This window comes from Sciurus vulgaris, assembly GCF_902686455.1.
Source record: "Sciurus vulgaris genome assembly, chromosome: 15".
Lineage (NCBI taxonomy): Eukaryota > Metazoa > Chordata > Mammalia > Rodentia > Sciuridae > Sciurus > Sciurus vulgaris.
The window spans coordinates 71394949-71412801 of NC_136476.1; the positions used below are offsets into that span (position 1 = coordinate 71394949).

At 43.7% G+C, this 17853-nt stretch overlaps 1 protein-coding gene across 5 annotated transcripts in view; it reads right to left on the reverse strand.

Moving 5' to 3' along the window:
* Positions 1 to 14931, reverse strand: part of TNC (tenascin C) — an 84822-nt gene extending 69891 nt beyond the window's left edge. The window contains exon 1 of one of the 5 annotated variants that reach the window (XM_079112269.1): positions 14532 to 14931. The gene's annotated coding sequence lies outside the window, so the exon portion shown is untranslated. The remainder of the gene's footprint in view (positions 1 to 14531) is intronic. The other 4 variants (XM_079112270.1, XM_079112271.1, XM_079112272.1 and 1 more) reach the window with 4 other exon arrangements.
* Between the last annotated feature and the right edge of the window lie 2922 nt (positions 14932 to 17853).

The following is a 17853-nucleotide window of genomic DNA, read 5'->3' on the forward strand; positions in this document are numbered from 1 at the left end:
TGTAGAATAAGTAATTGTGTATGGCCGAATTCTAGGTCATCTTTGGTCCTGGTGACCTGTGGCTTATTGTTAACATGGCAATATTTCTATCAAATGAGTGTTTCTTTCCTAAGTTGTTTGGCTTAAGTCTTGGTGGCATGATGGGGCTCCCTCCTTCTTACCCCTTGAACAGAAGTTTCATTACTAACCAAATTAAATCCACAAATCTTAATACATAAAATATTTCCATCTAGACACAATAATGAGATTCATATTTGTGGTTTGGTATACCTAAGAAAAGCTCAGATGAAATATGACTAGATCCATTGATACATTCAGACCACAAACGGCCCTGGGAAGGTCTGGTTTTAATTTTTGAAGTAAAACTTCTGCAGAGCATTCACTTTCTCTTTTCTATTTCTTGCCTGGACAGAAAAGAAAATAAAAAGTGGGCCTGACTAAGTGGCAACTATATAGATTCCTGTAAAATTCTGGAAAATTGTTTCAAAAATAGATTTGAATTCATTGCCCAATGGAACAATGACCTCTTCCACTTTGTCCTTCATCCAGCATTTTAAGAAAACTAGTTGGCGTTTTCACACATCTTGGAAAGCAGGTTCTCAAGAGTTTGAGCCAAGGTTAAGAAATTAAATAGATTTATCTGGGAAGGACAGGTTAGAGACACAGCTGAACACAGGAGTAGGAGAGGGTGGCTATATGTGCCAAATATTTGGCATAGCAGGACTAGAAAGGTTTGGAAATCTTTTCCTCCTGGGTACACTGATACTCAAGTGAATGGAATTCTGCTTGACTGAGGTGTGCCTCAGAGGGAGCCAGATGAAACCTTGGACAATTACAAAAGCCTGCAGGAATCAAGTTCTGTAAAGTCCGATACACTGTGATAGAAGTAGAGCTTTCTTGATAAAAGTGATAACTCCTGAAATGAAAATAGGCCTCTAAGACTGTTAGCAGGAACATGGACTCTCAGGGAAAGCTAAGCCTTCTCCAGGAATTAATATGTGTGATTACAAATTTACTTTCATTGTCTACTTTCCCTTTCTCAAAATGGGATCCTTTCACTGCTACAATAACTAACATTGATTAAATACATCAGTGCTTTATGAGTCTTATGTGAATTATCTCATTGATTCCTCTCCAGGACCTCTGAGGCCTTTAGCTTACAGATGAGGAAACTGAGGCTCAGGGGGGCTCCAGGTCACACATCTAGAAAGGGGGAGCAGGGATTTAATTCATTGCCTGACTCACGGGCTAGAGACTGCATTCTAAACCATCAGCTTTACTACGGCATTTTAATAATGTCAAAGACTGGTTTGCATGACTGAGTTCAAAGGACTAACTTCAAAAGGACCAGTGTTGGGGTCCTGCATAACTACTGGCAGTGGAAATCTTTATGATTTACAGACGGTTCAGGAGAAGCTGCGCAGGGGCCTGAAAAAGAGAGATACGTCTAATCCTTGACTTGGGCTTAATTTAACTGAGTAACTCTAAAGCAGCATTTTTCTAAAGTTTAATGGACAACATGTTGAGAGGTATTAATGCAGGGGAAAAAAGGATTTCCTAATTAAACATGTTTGGAAAATGCTATTTTAAAACCAAATGTTATTTTAAGCCAAACAAATTATCCAGCTTTGTTTTTGTCAGGATTTTCCAGGGTCTTTTATGTATCCCTGTTCATGGAAATCTTTAAGGGGACAGTTTATAGAGTGTTTCTCAAGCTCCTTCAATTATTTTGTGTCTGAAGTACATCCCAGACTAGGTTTGGCGGCACATAATGGGAAGTGCTGGGATAGAAGAAATCCTAGACCCTTTCTCCTTTCATTTCCCAGTTGAAGAGACAGACATCAGGTTGATATACCTAAGTCGGAGCCATCTTTGATAAAGTGTGAAGCCCCAGACTGGATGATCTCATAAAGTTTAAACTTTATGAGTAAGGAAAATAAGCTAGCATTTATTCTGTGCCTGGCACTTCACAGATGCCGTTTTATCACGATGCCAACCTTGTGCCTCAGGGAATGTTGCTTGTAACTTTCCTGGTAAAAGAACTGCAAGCTGGAGAAGGTTAAATAAGTTGCCACTTATTTAAGTAGTCACTTGAAGAAGAATTAAGAACCCAGTTTCATGCTTCCAAATCCTAAGCTCTTTCTGCTACACCAAACTGTCTTTTGAAGTAAGAGTCATTATCTGATTTAAATAATTAATATTTATATGACTATCAGAGGGAAACTCAATATCATTAATGTAAATAGAGTCGATGGCTTCCTAACATGGGGCAGTGTGGGATGGTGGAGCTGGGAAGCCGGGGTGCATGTGACAATTTTATGTATAGTTTTAAACTGGAGAGGCGGGCACAAAATCAAGGGCACTAAAATATCTGTCTTGGGCAAACTTGAAAGCCCACAGAGAACAGCTGTTCTCCTCCAGTCTGGCCTAGTAAGGTTAATAATCCAGAGGAAGGGAAAGTGCGAAGTGGCAGATGGAGAGCTTAAAAATGTGTCACTTCTGGAAAAATCAAACCTTACGCTATATCTAAAAAGTATACAACCTTTATATAGGTTATGTCTGACAGTATTTCAGAAAGCCTGAAAATTACCAGTTTCATTTCTGAAAGCAAGGATTCATATGTCCAAACAGGAAGTAAGTAAAAGGGAGATGGTTCCTTCTAGATGGAATCCTTGCATTTAGCATATAGCAGGAAAGTCAAGAAATTTAGCCAGACAGAGAGAGAGAAAAAGCAAAGAAAGATGGACAAATTGAAAATGAATCAAACTTTTTTGTCGTTCTTCTAAGCTTCCTCCAGGCATAAGGACTTCTTAGATAATCCTTCACTTCTACTTCAATCTCTTTGTATAATAATATACACCTTTCTTGGTTATGGTGACTTGAAATTATGTACGAAAACTTACTATGCTGATCACAAGTGGTCTGTAAACATTTTCTTGAAGGACCAGGGATTAAATATGCTAAGCTTTGCAGTCAGATGATCTCTGTCACAACTATTCTACTCTATTACTATAAAGTAGCTAAGGATAATATGCAAATGAATGAACATGGCTACATTCCAATAAAACTTTATTTACAAAAATAGGCTATTTCTTCATAGTTTGCTGACACCCTGTAGTTACTAAAAAATGCTACTATTCTAAAACCAAATGCAGACTGAACTGGATAAGAAGGAAACAAACATGGTATTGAGTGCCTATTACACAACTACACCTGTTTTGTGCCAAACATTACACTAAGTGATGTTTATTCATGCTATCATTTATCTTGTCATTTATCATGACAACCTGGTGAGATAGCTATTGCTATGCCTGTTTGGAAATTAAAATGGGTCTCAGGGAAGTTTAGCAACTGTTTTAAGAAGCAGAACCAGCTTACGGACCCTAATATGGTGACTCTTGAATGTATGTTTTCAACTACACTGAGCTGACCCCTCAAGCAACTTCCTTCAGTTTGTGTAAGGTGAAAACTTTAAATTTGCACTATTTAATAAGCATAGAGATCAGAGTCCAAGAGGTTAAACTTCACCTTTCAATTCCTAGACCTCAGCAGCAATCTGGAAGCTGTTATTTGACCTCAGTCTTTCTCCCAGAACTTCTGGCTGGATCTTGTTTTATACACTTACTCTTTGCAGACCTTATAAGCCAAAGTGTACTGTTTGCAAGTGCTTATTAGCTTCTGGGCAGATATTGGCAAGTTTCCTTTGGCCCAGAAGGGGTTCTAGAATCTGGCCAGGTCTGGATGTGCTCACTGATCATCTTAGCCAAAAGGAGTTGCTAATTATCATGACACCCTGTGAGTCTCTACCTCTAGTGTTTGGTTTTCCTGTCTTGGGCATGCCTGTTTGGGCCCAAGTGGTTTGGCTGCTTATTGTAGATTTAGATGAGTGAGAACAGGTTTATAGACCCTTTAAAATCCATGACCCTGGACTTCAGGGTAGGATTACCCAGGCTATGTTTCAAGATTCTTGCAGGCAGGTGTACTGAGGGTATCTATGGTCAGGTAGGTGTCCTGTGGATATCTATGGTCAAATCAGTGTGGGATACTGAGTTCACCGAAGTTGAGCAGATTAATTACTACAGGATTTCTCTGGTTACACATTCTACTGTCCCATGATGTCCAATGTCTTCCAGTCACACACAAAATAAAATCTAAACTCCTAGTCACTGCCTGTAGAGTTCATTCCCCTTTTCATTCAGATGTCTGCTCTGAAGACACTTCCATGTCCCACTGTATCTGAAAGAGCACCCCTCTCTGACATCCCACCAAACATTGTCTATTCCCTTACCTTGTTTTACATTTCTTCTTAGAATATATCATCTCTTGAAATGGTACTGTAAGTTTGATTCCATTATCTTGTCTATCATCCCCCATGCGATGGTCTGAATATTTGTGTTCCTCCAAGAACTCATATGCTGAAACCTAATGACTAATGTAACAATATTAGCTGGCGGGAGCTTGGGGAAGTCATTGGATCATTGGGGTAAGGCCTTCCTGAAAGGGATTAATTAGTGCCCTTATAAAGGAGGCCCCAGAGATTTTCCTTGCCCTTTCTGCCATGTGAGGACAAGCTGGAAGGTGCCATCTGTAAATCAGAAAGCGGCCTCTCCCAGGCACTGTATCTGTAGACGTCACACCTTCAGAACTGTGATCAATGGATTGTGTGGTTTTTAAGTCATCCCAGTTTATGGTATTGGTTACAGAAGCTCATGTGGAAAGGTATCCCGATGTTCGGCCTCATCCTGTCTTGTTTTCTAGTGTAATTTCAGCCCTTGGGACAATATATTGATGGGACATATGAGCTGTGAGTTTCCAAGAGCAGGATAGCATCAGGTGTTCTCCCAAGTCATTTGGCCACAGAACGCCCTTTCAGTTGCACCTCATGAGAATGCTGTCTCATACGACGTGGTTCTGCTCCTCTAGTGGGGTCTTACCACCAAGAACAATTCCAAAGACAAGTAACCACAGCAATGACGGCAATCAATCTTCTATACTGAGTGCCGATTTCTCTGCTAAGCAATGTACTTGCACTGTCATTTAACCATCACAATGACCTTGTCAAATAGGTACTATTATTTAGCCTTTTATATGAATGAAGACAATGAAGCATACAGAAGTTAACTAACTTGGCCAAGATCACTTAGCAAGCAAATATCTTTGAAACCGGAGCTTTCTGGTGCCAAATTCATACTCTTAACCATTATTCATTCCTCCCCATTGGCTGTGAATTTCTCTGTGTCCAAAGATAGAGTGCCCTCTGTCCCCATCCATTCCCTGAGCCTATTCATTCTTCCCACTAGCTTTCAGCCACCTCTAGTGACTCGGCCTCAAATTCCCAGACAGCCCTCCTCTGTCCTTGGTACTGGTTTTTCCAAATTCAAGCAATACATGCTTTCATCCTAGGCGCCACCTCTGAAAGTAAGGGCATTCCTTGAAGTCTCTGTTCTGAGACATTTCCTGTCCCAGGGCTGGCCTTCTTCTGTCATGTTAGCCATCCCTCTGCATAGTTGCAAGCCCAGAGGGTGAAGCGTGAAAAAAAGTTCAAGCTCTGGGCTTTCTGAATGAACACTGGTGAGAAAGGGGGTGGCCATGTTTGGGGCACAGTGACACTTGCTACTGGTTGTTGAAGATTTGTTTTATTCCAGTTGTGCTGAGTTTCAAATAAACCAGATAAAGTTCTTTTGAAAACTTCATTGTCAGGAGGGATCAACCTAATGAGTGGACAGACAATTCCAAGATGACGATGAGGATGATATGGAAAATCAGGGAGCGGAATCGGGGGACAGGAGAGGGACAACTGACATACCTGGAGGAGGCGATATCTGAACTGAAGGTCGAAGGGAGAATATGAGCAGGTGAAAAATATAGAGAAGGGCATTCCTGGCAAGAGGAAATGGTAATTTCAAGGACATAAAAAGTGTAAAACAGCTGGTGTGGAAAGTTGAACAACAGGGGTTGTGTTATGGTTTAGATGGGGTGTCCCCCAAAAGCTCGTGTGAGACAATGCAAGAAGGTTTAGAGGAGAAATGATTAGGTTATGAGAGTCTTAACCCAACCAGTGATTTGATCCCTTGATAGGATTAACTAAGTGGAAACTGAAGGTGGGTAGGGTGTGGCTGGAGGTGGGTGCCTGGGGGTATTTCATTGGAGTATATATTTTGTATCCAGTGAATGGAGTCTCTCTCTCTCTCTCCCTCTCTCTCTCTCTCTCTCTCTCTCTCCCACTCCCTCTCCCTCTCCCTCTCCCTCTCCTTCTCTCCCTCTCCTGCCTGATCATCATGTAAGCTTCTTTTCTTCAAAACGCTCTTCTGCCTGATGCTTGGCCTCATCCTAATGTTCGGCCTCGTCCTGATGTTCAGCCTCATCTCAAGTCCCCAGGAGTAGAGCCAGCTGTCTACGGACTGAAACCTCTGAAACCATGAGCCCCTAAATAAACTCTTCCTCCTCTACAATTGTTCTAGTCAGGTCTTTCAGTCACAGCAGTGAAAAAGCTGACTAAAATAGTCTGTTTGGAGACCAGGGGTCAGATCATGGAAAACCTAGACTGCCATGCTAAGGGTTTGGATTTTTCTCATGAGCAGAAAAGAACCATTTGGAATTTTTGTTGTTGTTGTTGTTGTGGGTGCTTGGGATTGAACTCAGGGGCACTCAACCACCAAGCCACATCCCCAGCTCTATTATGTATTTTATTTAGAGTCAGGGTCTCACTGAGTTGCTTAGTGCCTTGCTTTTGCGGAGACTGGCTTTGAACTCCTATCCTCCTAACTCAGCTTCTTGAGCTGCTGGGATTACAGGCCCAGCCCACTTTAGGTTTAGAAATATTGACTTCATGATGCAAGGCCGAGAGAGAGATTGAAGGGGAGGTTGCTGTGATGGGGGCAAAGTGAAAGCTGGGCACTGGCCACTTATGCAATGCCAAGGGCTGAACGTGGGGTGAGGATGGATGGGCTGGGCAGGCTGTGAACCCATGCACCTGTCAAGGTAGCAAGGTCTATGAACTTTTGCATATGGAGAGTGGTGAAGGAAAAGGAATGAGGCCCAGGTTTTAGTGTTCATTACATCTGTTGGGAGGACTAGGTTGGGGAGGAGGACAACAGATTCATTTTAATTTTTGTTGCCTCGAATGTCTTGCCTTTAAATGAAATATATTTGGAGACATTGTGTTCGAAGATCCTGCTCTGGAGTAACATTCAAAAGAAATCAGGGCTATCTCATGAACTATGAGTTCAATGATAAACAGTTCTATATGGATATGGAGAAATTAGACACAGTCTGCCTCAGTGGCTGCCATAATTACTGATAGTACATTAGCAGAAGTACAGATAGATTGAGTGAAGCTGTCATTAATAAGAGGTTACCAGAAAATGGTGATGATGAGAGGCTGCGGCAGGCAGTCAAGGTTGGCCCTATAGATACTGCTTCCTGACATCCCCATAGCTCTATAGCTCTATAATTACCTTTTCTCCACTGTGGTACAGCCTAAAGACTTGCTTAGAGCCAACAGCACAGGACTAAGGAGATAGAATGTCACCTTCATGATTTGGTTGCAAAAGACTGTGATGTCCCTCTTGCTTACAGACTTTCTCTTGTTGGCTTTGATGAAATTAATGGCCTTGTTGAAGAGGCCCAGGTGGCAAGGAACTGAGGGTGGCCTCAGTCCTACAGGCAGCAAGGAACAGAGGCCCTCGGTCTAATAGCCCTTGAGGAACTGAGTCAAGCCAACAAACACATGTGTGAGTCTGGAAGCTCATCATTCTCCACTTGAGCCTTCAGATGAGACCTGAACCATGGCCAGCACTGTGATGGTAGCCAAAAGCAGAACATCCAGTTAAGCTGTGCTCAGATTCTTGACCGGTAGAAGCTGTCAGATAGTATATGTATTCTGTTCTAAGCCACTACATTTTGCAACAATTGATTATGCAATAATAAGTAACCAATGCAGAGTTATTAGTTATCCTTGGCCAGTCCATGTGAGTTAAGGCTGCTTAGAGAATAAGACTGTTCTTTTTTCTTTTCTCTGTGAATGTATTAATTCTGCAGCTTTTTATATGGTCCCTGGCTTCTAAGAGCAAGTCAGAAGACATAGGATTCCACCCTGACCCTGATGCCAACTGGCTGAGATCTTAGGAAGATCTTTCCCTTCTCCCTGTCTCAGTTTCACCATCTTTAAAAGAAGGATGTTAAACTGGGCCAGCAATTTGTAAAAACACTTTTTTTTTTTCTGTCACAGAATCCTTCCACCCAGTGAAATTTCATGAGGAAGCTCAATGTACAAAACAGATAAAAGTGGAGGAACTCCAGTTGAAATAGGGTTGAGTGGAGGCCCCTTGCTATGGCTCTCCATCACCATGGCTGCCCTCAATCACTTCTGGGTTGTTTTTTTTTTTTTTTTTTTTTTCAATTCTGCCTGCAGGTTCCTGGTTTAGAGGCTGCCCATAGCCCGTTTAGTTTCAACATTCTCTAAGTTCTAAAGATGTATACTTTTTTTTAAATTAAAAAAACCTACCTTTAAGTGAGAGAACTCTTTTATAACATCTTTACATCAAGCTACCTCTAAGTGACCATCCAAGGCCTACAGCATCTCAGAGAGTTGGCCACTTCCTCTGGAGACTGGGTTTCTCTAGGGTCTGGTGCATCTGAGCTTGCTGGACCTGTTTTTGCTTTTCCAAGCTCCCCAGAGGTAGACTACCTCTATTGAAACAAAGCTCCTTGGACATTTGCCTCCACCAGACCCTCTTTCCCAGGTGGAAAGTCATGGTTTCATTCTCTGGAAATGCTCATCTTTTAAAAAATACATTATTTGGTGTCTTGATGACTACACTGGACACCATGTTCCCAAGGGTCTCTTGCTGGCAGGAGATCCAGTGCAGTTTTGGGATCTCCCCTTCTGACTATGGTGTTTTGCTTCTGCAGGTGAGGTCACATGCATCGAAGTTCCCTTGCACACTGCTATTTGCCAGGGTTTCCCTGTGCTGCATCTATAGGCTTAGAGTCTTCAAGAAAATATTCAGTAAGTTTTGCTTAATGTTCATATCTCTGCAATTTTTTTTAACCTCCCAGGTATGACTTTACCCTTCAATACACTCTCTGGGTAATGAAATTTGAGCTCTTGTACTTCTCCAAAGTATCCCTTTGCCTGATATCCACCATTGGAAATTCAATCCTTTACACATTAGCCTCTCTATCTACCCTTTAAAAACACAAATATATTTCTAGAAGTAGTCTATTGTCCCAATCCTTTTTTTTAAGTGTGGATGTAGGAATAATTCCATAGCATCCACGAGGCACAGTGAGAGAAGCACCATTTGGGATCTTAGACCTGGGGAGGAACCCCAAAGCCACAATTTTCTACTTTATGCAAGTGACCACCTTTCTAGGCCTCAGATTACAGTATCTGTAAAATAACAGCAAAGTGCTGGGGACATCTGAGAGTGAAGCATAGAAAAGTTCTTTTATAAATTTGTAAATTTATGAGTATCTTTGTTAAAGACAGACCTTGCAGGTTGAAATGTAACTCCGTGGGGGAGGGCCTGCCTAGCAGACAGGAAGCCCTAGGTTCAATCCCCAGCGCCACATACACACACACAAAAAAATAAATAAACAAGGTGTTAAAAAGAGACTCCAGATGTAAAGATGCCTCATACACCATAAAAGAGTCACAAAAGTAGTGTAAACATCATTTGAGTAGTATTGAGGCAGTATTGTGATGTTGCTGCTCCATTTCCCTGGGGACAGCAAGGAGTTTCATCAATAGTGAGTTACAAGGGCCAGATACCTCCCAATAGGTTTTGGGGAGAACAGACTCCAACAGACACGAAAATTATGACCCTGAACATGACTTGCTCATTCTAACAGTTGCTACCACTCTCTGGGGCCTTGGAGCTGGTTTTGATTTGGAGATCTATCAATCACTTGTTGGGAAAACTGCTTAAACTTTTTCAGCTCCAGGCTCCCCATATCTGAATGGGGGCAGTGATATTAGAAACAATGGCAGATGATCAAATGACGTAATGCCTGTGGAGTACTCAGTGAATGTTAGCTTTACAGTGATCTCCTAGGCCGCTGGAAGAACGTGCTGGACACATGCAGACAGAAGTTAGCAGAAACCAGCTTATTTCCTCTCGGGCAAGAAATGATCAGTGGCTGATTCTGAAGCAAAGCCGCCTGCATTCAGAGCTTCTGAAACATCTCTGGCTCTTGATAGAAAGCATTTGAGGAGGGTTGAAAGTCCATCAAATTATGATGGCTACGTAATCAAGGACCTGTGAACTTCAGGAACGTTCAATTGGAGACAAATTGCCATGAAATAATTTTTTAAAACCTCCATTCACAAACAGACTAGAAATACACATGGAAGGAACTTCCCAGTCACAGTCTGCTTCAACAGGGGCACTTTGCTTTCACTCCATGAGGAAGGTAAGAGATCAATGACAGTATAGAATACTAGGTTGATGTTAAAGCTGAAGAAACACGAGATAAGGGGGAAGCGAACTGAACCAAGAAGTCTAGGCTGAGGGCATAACTGGGTTAGAATCATGGCAGCTTCTCACCTTATCTCCTCCACAGAGAATTCACAAGCCATGCATGGCCCCTAAGAGTAGGTCAGGCCACTGCTGTCTTTTGTGTGGGATGGAATTATTGCTGGGAGTTTGCAGAAGCCTGTGCTTAACACTTTGAGGGTTTGTGTTCCCCTGGAAGGGAGCCTTCATCTAATGTTTCCCACATGTTGAAGGTGTTCAAACTGGTCTGGGATTAGATTCAGGGGGATTCCCAGGCATCCTCTCAGAGTGAGCGGTGTGTGAATCTTGACCTTCCCCTCTGAGGCTTTTGGCTGAATTTGTGGCTTGGAGCTCGCAACCACTCCCCAGTTGTCCTGGGATTCACCGCCCTGAGCTGGGCACACGGATTTCCTTTATCTGTCTCCCAACCCACCCTTTTAAAACCAGGCACTCATCTCATCTGGATCTCAGCGAGGGGGCAGGAGTCAGAGCTCCCACCTGGTAGAGCATGGAGAAGTGTGTGCCTGCTTTTCTGGGATGAAATGAACAGTGATGCTCTGATCGCTACCTCTAGTTTAAGTCTTCTCTCTCGCAGGCTTGAAATTTGAACTCTTCCATTTCCAGGCAGAGAATTGCTCTACCATGACCTTTTCTGAACACAATGAAAAATGATATATGCAGGTTACTCTCTCTGTAAAATCAACAGGCAGTGCCAGTCAGGGGCTTCCCTTCCATCTTGGCCATTCACTGAAAGGCACCACGTAAGATTCTGCACTTGGTCAGCCCTTGCCTGCCTGACTCCAGGAAGCCACGTGGCACAGCAGAAAGAGCAGCAGACCTTCTGTTAGAAAGTTTGGCTTCAAGGCCAACTCTGCCTCTGACTTAGGGAAAGACCTCAGCTGAGACCTAACTTGCTGGAGCCTCGGTTTCTCTATCCATACATCAAATGGAGATAGTAATTCGTAACTTGTAGTGTCAGGGTGAGAATTCGATGAGACATCAGGGACAGATGCCCCTATTACATGTGTGACACATCATCAGCCCTCACAAGTAGCTATTTTGGTGGGTCTGTGTTTTATCATCAGAAAGGGTTTGCGTAGCTACAGCCAACTCAATGTTTGTAACACACTTTCTACTTTTCAAACTAAAGTGGCTTCAGTACGAAGGGGCTGGTGCTGTATGCCAGTTGGATGTTTTTCTTATAGGAAAGCATGGATGTATGTTCCTGGAGATCCAGGGGGAGGAGAGAAGAGGTGTTCTTACTTCATCATAAGCCTTAGAAAGGGAGGATGAAGGAGGTATGTTTTTCATTCTGTCAGCCTGAATTCCCTTTCCAAATTCCATTCTGGTTATACGATCAGGCTACCGCTGTATTTATGGGTGGCCACAGTCTGCTTGCAGGGGCATATTTAGTCAAAAAGGAAGTGTTTTCTCCCTGAAGGCAGAGCAAGAAGCAGAGGCACTCAGAATGTGCCCCTAGTCTGGTGAATGTGGAGTCTGGGATCTAAAATCCAGCTCCGTTACTCTGAGTTCTAAAACCCTAGAAGAGTCACTCAGTCTCCCTTCTCTCCAAGTCACCTTTTGTCCAATAGGCACAGAGACCTGTGGTGGATGTTTAGTGAGGTGTTGCCCAGAGAGAGCCCAAAGCTTCGTGAGAAGCCTTATCAGGCATCTGGCTGTGGCTATTGTTAGAATTAATTAAAATAGCCAGTTTTTGTTAAAGCTTTTAGACCTTCCACTTATTTCTCTCATCTGTCCTATTTGGGGAATCACTTTTACTCCATGACAGCTGGTGACTCAGAAGGCCACATTCCTTGCTGAAACAGAACTGCAACCTGAAAGCACACCACCTGGCTGTACTATTTGTGACTGTTTCCTGTTTGTCAGACCCAGTGACATCTCCTGGCTGAGAGCAATGGGGTGAGTTTGGGACCCTCTAACTCCATTTCAACCGAAAGAGCTTCACCCATACCTGCCAAATTCTAGGGTGTGTTTCCCCCAAACTCATTTAATGAACATTTCCATCGTTAAAAGTGAATTTGAAACTCATTGTTCAAAACAGTAATAGTGAACAATTCCTAAGCAGAAAAGTCAAGAAAAGCTTCGATTTATTGAACTCTTCCTACACACAATGACTGTGCCAAGAGTCTGCCATGTATTTTTTCCATCTGAATGTCACCAGAGCCCTATGAGATGGAGATTGTCGCCCTCTTTCTATGGATGACAAAGTGGAGGGCTGGAAGGTTGGTAACCACTTGAGAAGGGGAGGGAGGGGCTAGAAGGATGTGAGATTTGGAAGCAAAGGTTTTTAAAACAAAGCATAGAGAAAAAAAAATTAATGGATGTAGACAATGGCAATGTCCCTTTCAGACCTCATTCAGTTCACATGGAGCAACAAAGAATATTCATGCACCCCTTTTCCCCCCATATGTGGTCACTTTCCTGAAATGCAGAGGGCCAAGCCACATTAACTCTCCATTCCTGCAAAAGGCTCTGATACACACAATGCCAGCAAACTTTCCACTGGTTTATTTAGGACTAAATAAACCTTTCTTCAGCCCTGAACTTGGCTTGCCACATCTCAGGACAAGGTGGGAAACAGGCTGGGGTGGGCAGCCGTTTTCATTTCTAAAGCACATATGGGAAAGCTCTATAAAACACACACACACACAAAAAGTTCCCAAAAACATGAAAAAGAGGCATTCATTCTTCAAGTTGATTCCCTGTCCCTCTCTCCTTCTGGAAGAAAAACATTTTCAGAGAATCCCCAGCAGCATCTTACTTTATAGTCACCAGCTTCAGAATCTGCAAATGCCTAAACTCAAAGACTCATGACATTCTGGAATCAAAACTCAACATTTACATCCAGCCCCGGGCTGCTACCTTTTATTCCAACCTGTGCCAAAACAACCTCCTGCTTGTAAAATGCAGCCAAGCCTCTGACCTGCCAGCCTAGTGAGAGACACCCTGAGATGGGGCGAGATAAAAAGCAGGGGCTGGAAGGAGATGGGAGAACACAAGAAACAATCCAAGATTGGCTAAGTGCCCCTTTTCACGTCCGGGGTGATGGCAGCTTTTGGCAATGAGTGTGGTTATCCAAACTTGCAGTTACCAAGCACTCACTGCCAATCTCTTTATCCCTCCTTTTCTCCTCATTAAAACAAGGAAGTTATTGTTCCCATTTTAGAGAAGGGGAAGCTAAGGCCCAAAGAGGTCACATATTTTTCTCAGACATATGTGTGGTGCTGATGGAAATATCCAAGATTCCTCTGGCTTCAAAACGTGACTTCTCCACCCCCTTTCAGCAACGAGGGGCTCCAGGAAGCTCTGTGTTTGTCCCAAAGACCACCAGGGGAGGTGGGCTTTCTAGATCTGGGGGAAATAGTTCCGCAGGGCTTTCCGTGGTGAAGTGTGACGAGGGGAGGTGACTCTAGAGATTCTGTGGGATACTCCAGATATGCAGTAGTCCCACCTGAGAATCAGAAGGCAGCCACCAGAGCTGCCTGCCTTTAAGAACCCAAGGCAGTGCCCACCACTCTCACCTGCAGTCTCTCATCTGGCCCTAGGACCCACCTCTGTCTCCTCTACTCCAGCACCTCTTTCCACCTGGTGAGTACAAAACTCTAAACTCTAAGAGCCTATTAGATGTAAAATTCTGTTATTCTCTCGACAGTCCTCTATCAATCTCCCCCTGACCCATCTAGAAGTAAGGCCATGAGCCAACTCCTCTTCCAAACTCTACTTCCCTAGCACTCACAGGGAAGCCAGGCAGGGGCTTTCGAGAGAATTCCCACTTTTCCTCTGCAGAAAGGCAAGAGACAAAAACTTTCCCAAAAGTAAACAGAAATGCACGATCAGAGAAGGACGAGCAGAGAAGTCAAGGTGCATCCGATCTTAACCAGCAAACCCGGGTTTTTGCTAGCAGCCAACACAAAGCAAAAGTTTTATCATTAATAAAACAACAACTAAGGTACCAAGAGTGCCAACAGTACATAGCAACGATCTCTGGTGATGGGGGCGAAGCAGGCTTACCTTTCCCTGGTGGAAAAGACCTAGATCCGGAGGTGCACCGGTTCCATGAAGAAACACCTGGGCTTGAGCAGCAGCGGGGTTCCCACGTGCGCGGCCCCCAGCGTCCCCCAGCCGCTGTCTTTGTGCCGACCGGAGGCGGGGGCGTGTGTCTGCGCGGGAGAGGCGTGTGACAGTAGGCAGGCTGTGGCCAGAGCAGCCAGCTTTGGCTGGCTTATATAGCCAGCTCCTTCCCCTGTAATGGGACGCCTCGCCTCCAGACATCCTTTCCCACTTTTTCAGTTGGTGAATTAAAGGAACAGCCCTCCCAGCGGAACAGGGTTAGCTCATGAAAGACGCACTCACTGCAGGCTCGCGGCCAGGGAAGGAACTCATTTGCATACAATTTATGGCGAAAGTAGGAATTCCCGCTTCCTCCGCCCCCGACACAGAGTAGCTGTGAGTGAAGTGTGATTTTTGCTTTGCTCCCCAAACGGGTTTTCGAATTGGGAAACAGAAGCGCGGGGAGTAGTACCCTGGCTCCTGCGCCTCTATGCCCGCGAGCTGGAAACGCGACCTGCCCGGCTCCGGGCAGCAGCTGCTCAGTAGCACCTCGGAGAAAGCACAGGGACTGAGACGAATTCCTGGAAAGAGGAGATAAAATCCTTTAAAAGCCCGGGAGTTTCAGCTTTCCCTGGGCCAGCAGGGAGATAACCCAGGATTAGTCCGCAGCAGGTGGGGACCATGCTGGGAGCGCAGACCTGCCAGGCTTTTTCTAAGTGAGAACCAGCTATGCCCAGCTGCCTGGAGGAGTCATTGTCCCAGCACCACTGTCCTAAGGGAAGCGGCTTTTTGACATTGTTCTTGCCTGTGCCGGGTGCTGCCTCTCAGCTGGATCTCCTGCGGAGAGGTCCCCAGCTTTCCTCTCAGTACTGACCCCTGTTCACTGCAGCCTTAAAAAAAAAAAAAAAAAAAAAAAAAAAAAAAAAAAAGTACAAGAAAAGAAAAGCATAATTTTGAAAAGTAATAACTTAATCTTTGAGCCAGGAGCTGCTCCTTTGCTCCCCAGCCTGCTGTGGATTGTTTCCAGGCTCTGAGTCATCTCTTGGTTTGGTGGTTAGTATGCATTGAGTATCCCCAGGGCACACCGGGGCATTTACGGGAGGGGGAAGTAGCAGCCACCCACGCTGGGGGGACTTCTGGGCTTGTTGCAGCACAGATTGGTTTGGGATAGAAGCACCACGGAACCTCTAGCTACCACTGAATCCTCCTTTATTTAGTCTGCATTAGGTGCTGCGCAGGATACTCTATGAATACGATGCCATTGTGTCCTTGCAACCATTAAGTATGATAGGTTATAAGGTGTCCCCTTTTCACAGACAAAGCGGCCAAAGTTTAGAAAAGTAATGCAACTTCACCGAAGGAATACAAGTGGGAAGCATGCAGATTGCAACACCGGGCTCCATAGTTTTGCATGACACATTGCTCTCCAGGAATAGTACATGATGATATTTAAATGATGTTAATGTCCTATTAGATAGTTACTCCGTTTGTATAGAAATAACTGCCACATTGAATATAGAAAAGCTATTTTTTTGTAGAATTAATTAGAAGAGAAATCTTTGGTTTTTTGTTAACTATTAATAAGGGAGGTTTCAATTATCCACCTATTTTCAATACTAAATGATACCAGGCCCATACTATTTATTATTGCTGTGAGTCTGCTTCCCCACCTGAAGAAAGGAAGACCAGATTAGGTCATCCCTATGGTAAGTCTGGCTCTGGCATTTTAGGATTCTTTGCTTATGCGACCCACCCAGATAGCAAGAAGGTCCATAAATAGTCATGTCATAAAACAGCTCCCTTGAACTTTCAAACCATTTTGGCTGATTCAAATGTTGGTTGTTTTGGAAGTTTTTAATTCTGTGTTTCGGCCAAAGCATATTTCAGTAGCACAAGGCTGTGTCTTTCAACCAGTAGCGAATGCTTTCATGCTTCTTGGTTTTCCTAAGATACTGAGCTTAAATCCTGGGTTATCCAATAAAATACTAAAATAGTATATGTGTCACATGGCATATGGTCTATATTTACATATAATATATAATTAATACATATATATATTTATGCATACACATTTGTAATTATATGTATGTGTTTAAATAAGACAAGAAAGCGTGCCAGAAAACTGGAAGATACATGTGGCTTCTTCAAGGAATTCTAAGTTCTACAATCTACTTCTCCGCCGGCCCTCTTAGTATTCAGCAATCATTGATTGTGCTTACTACCAGTGGCTTAGCCAATCACAGAGGAAACAAGGTCAAATATGACCAGGATGTTCCTCAAGGTAAGGTGGCTAGTGGTGCTGTCATCCGCCACACATTAACCGTTATCATGGACGTCTATTATAACATGGAGAAGGAGTGATTAACTTTATTTATGTGTCGTTAGACGACGTCATTTTTAAAAGGAAGTTTCCCCACAAATCTATGCAGTATCTTAAGCCACGCCTTGGCACTGGAGTGAGAAGGACCCAGACAAGGACTTGTTTTATGTTCCTGGACCTTTCACAAGCTTGTCCCAGGCAGAGGGGTCTGCTTACGACATGTGCTCTCTTTCCAGCACCCCAGGCTGTGTTTACTCTGTGCTTTGCTTCGAATTGTCCCTCCATCTCTTCACATTCATTTATTATCCAATTCTGACCCCACTTTGCTATGGGGCTTCCTAGATTTCTTCCACAAGAAGTAAGTCCACAGATAATTTGAAACTCTGTTAGGACAATCATTGTTTCTATGTGGTATAATTATGTATGTGTGTGTCTACGTTTTCCTCCTAGGCTCCAGGTTTTCTGTGGTTGGTGATCATAGTTGGTTTTTCTTTACCTAGCATTGACTGAACCCTGGCGTGGTAGAAGCTCAGGGAATGTTTGTTGAGCAAATGAAGTAGTGGAGGAAAAATGAGTTTGACATACTGTGCTTGATAATTAAATTCTTCCTTTGTCACTCACAGAAGCTGAGGAGAAAATGGTACTATGGTGTCCAACAGATGAGGAAAGGGGCCCTGAGAGGAGAAATGACTTGTCAGAGGCCACTATGGCTGCTGCCCGTGCTCAGGATCCTCATGGCCAGAGCCGAGCAAGCAAACCCCACTAGACACCCAGCAGAAGATGCTTGTGGAAATGAACAGCCGTTCATCCTCCAGTTTGGCAGAGGATGCCGTACCTGTTGGCGTGGGAGCGCTCACGTGAGAGGGAAGCATGAATGCTTGTAAACAGCTTCTCCTGCAGAGTTCCCTGCCAAAGGTGGATTCTGTTTTTGCTTGTTTGCAATTCTCATTCACAAGTTGCTAG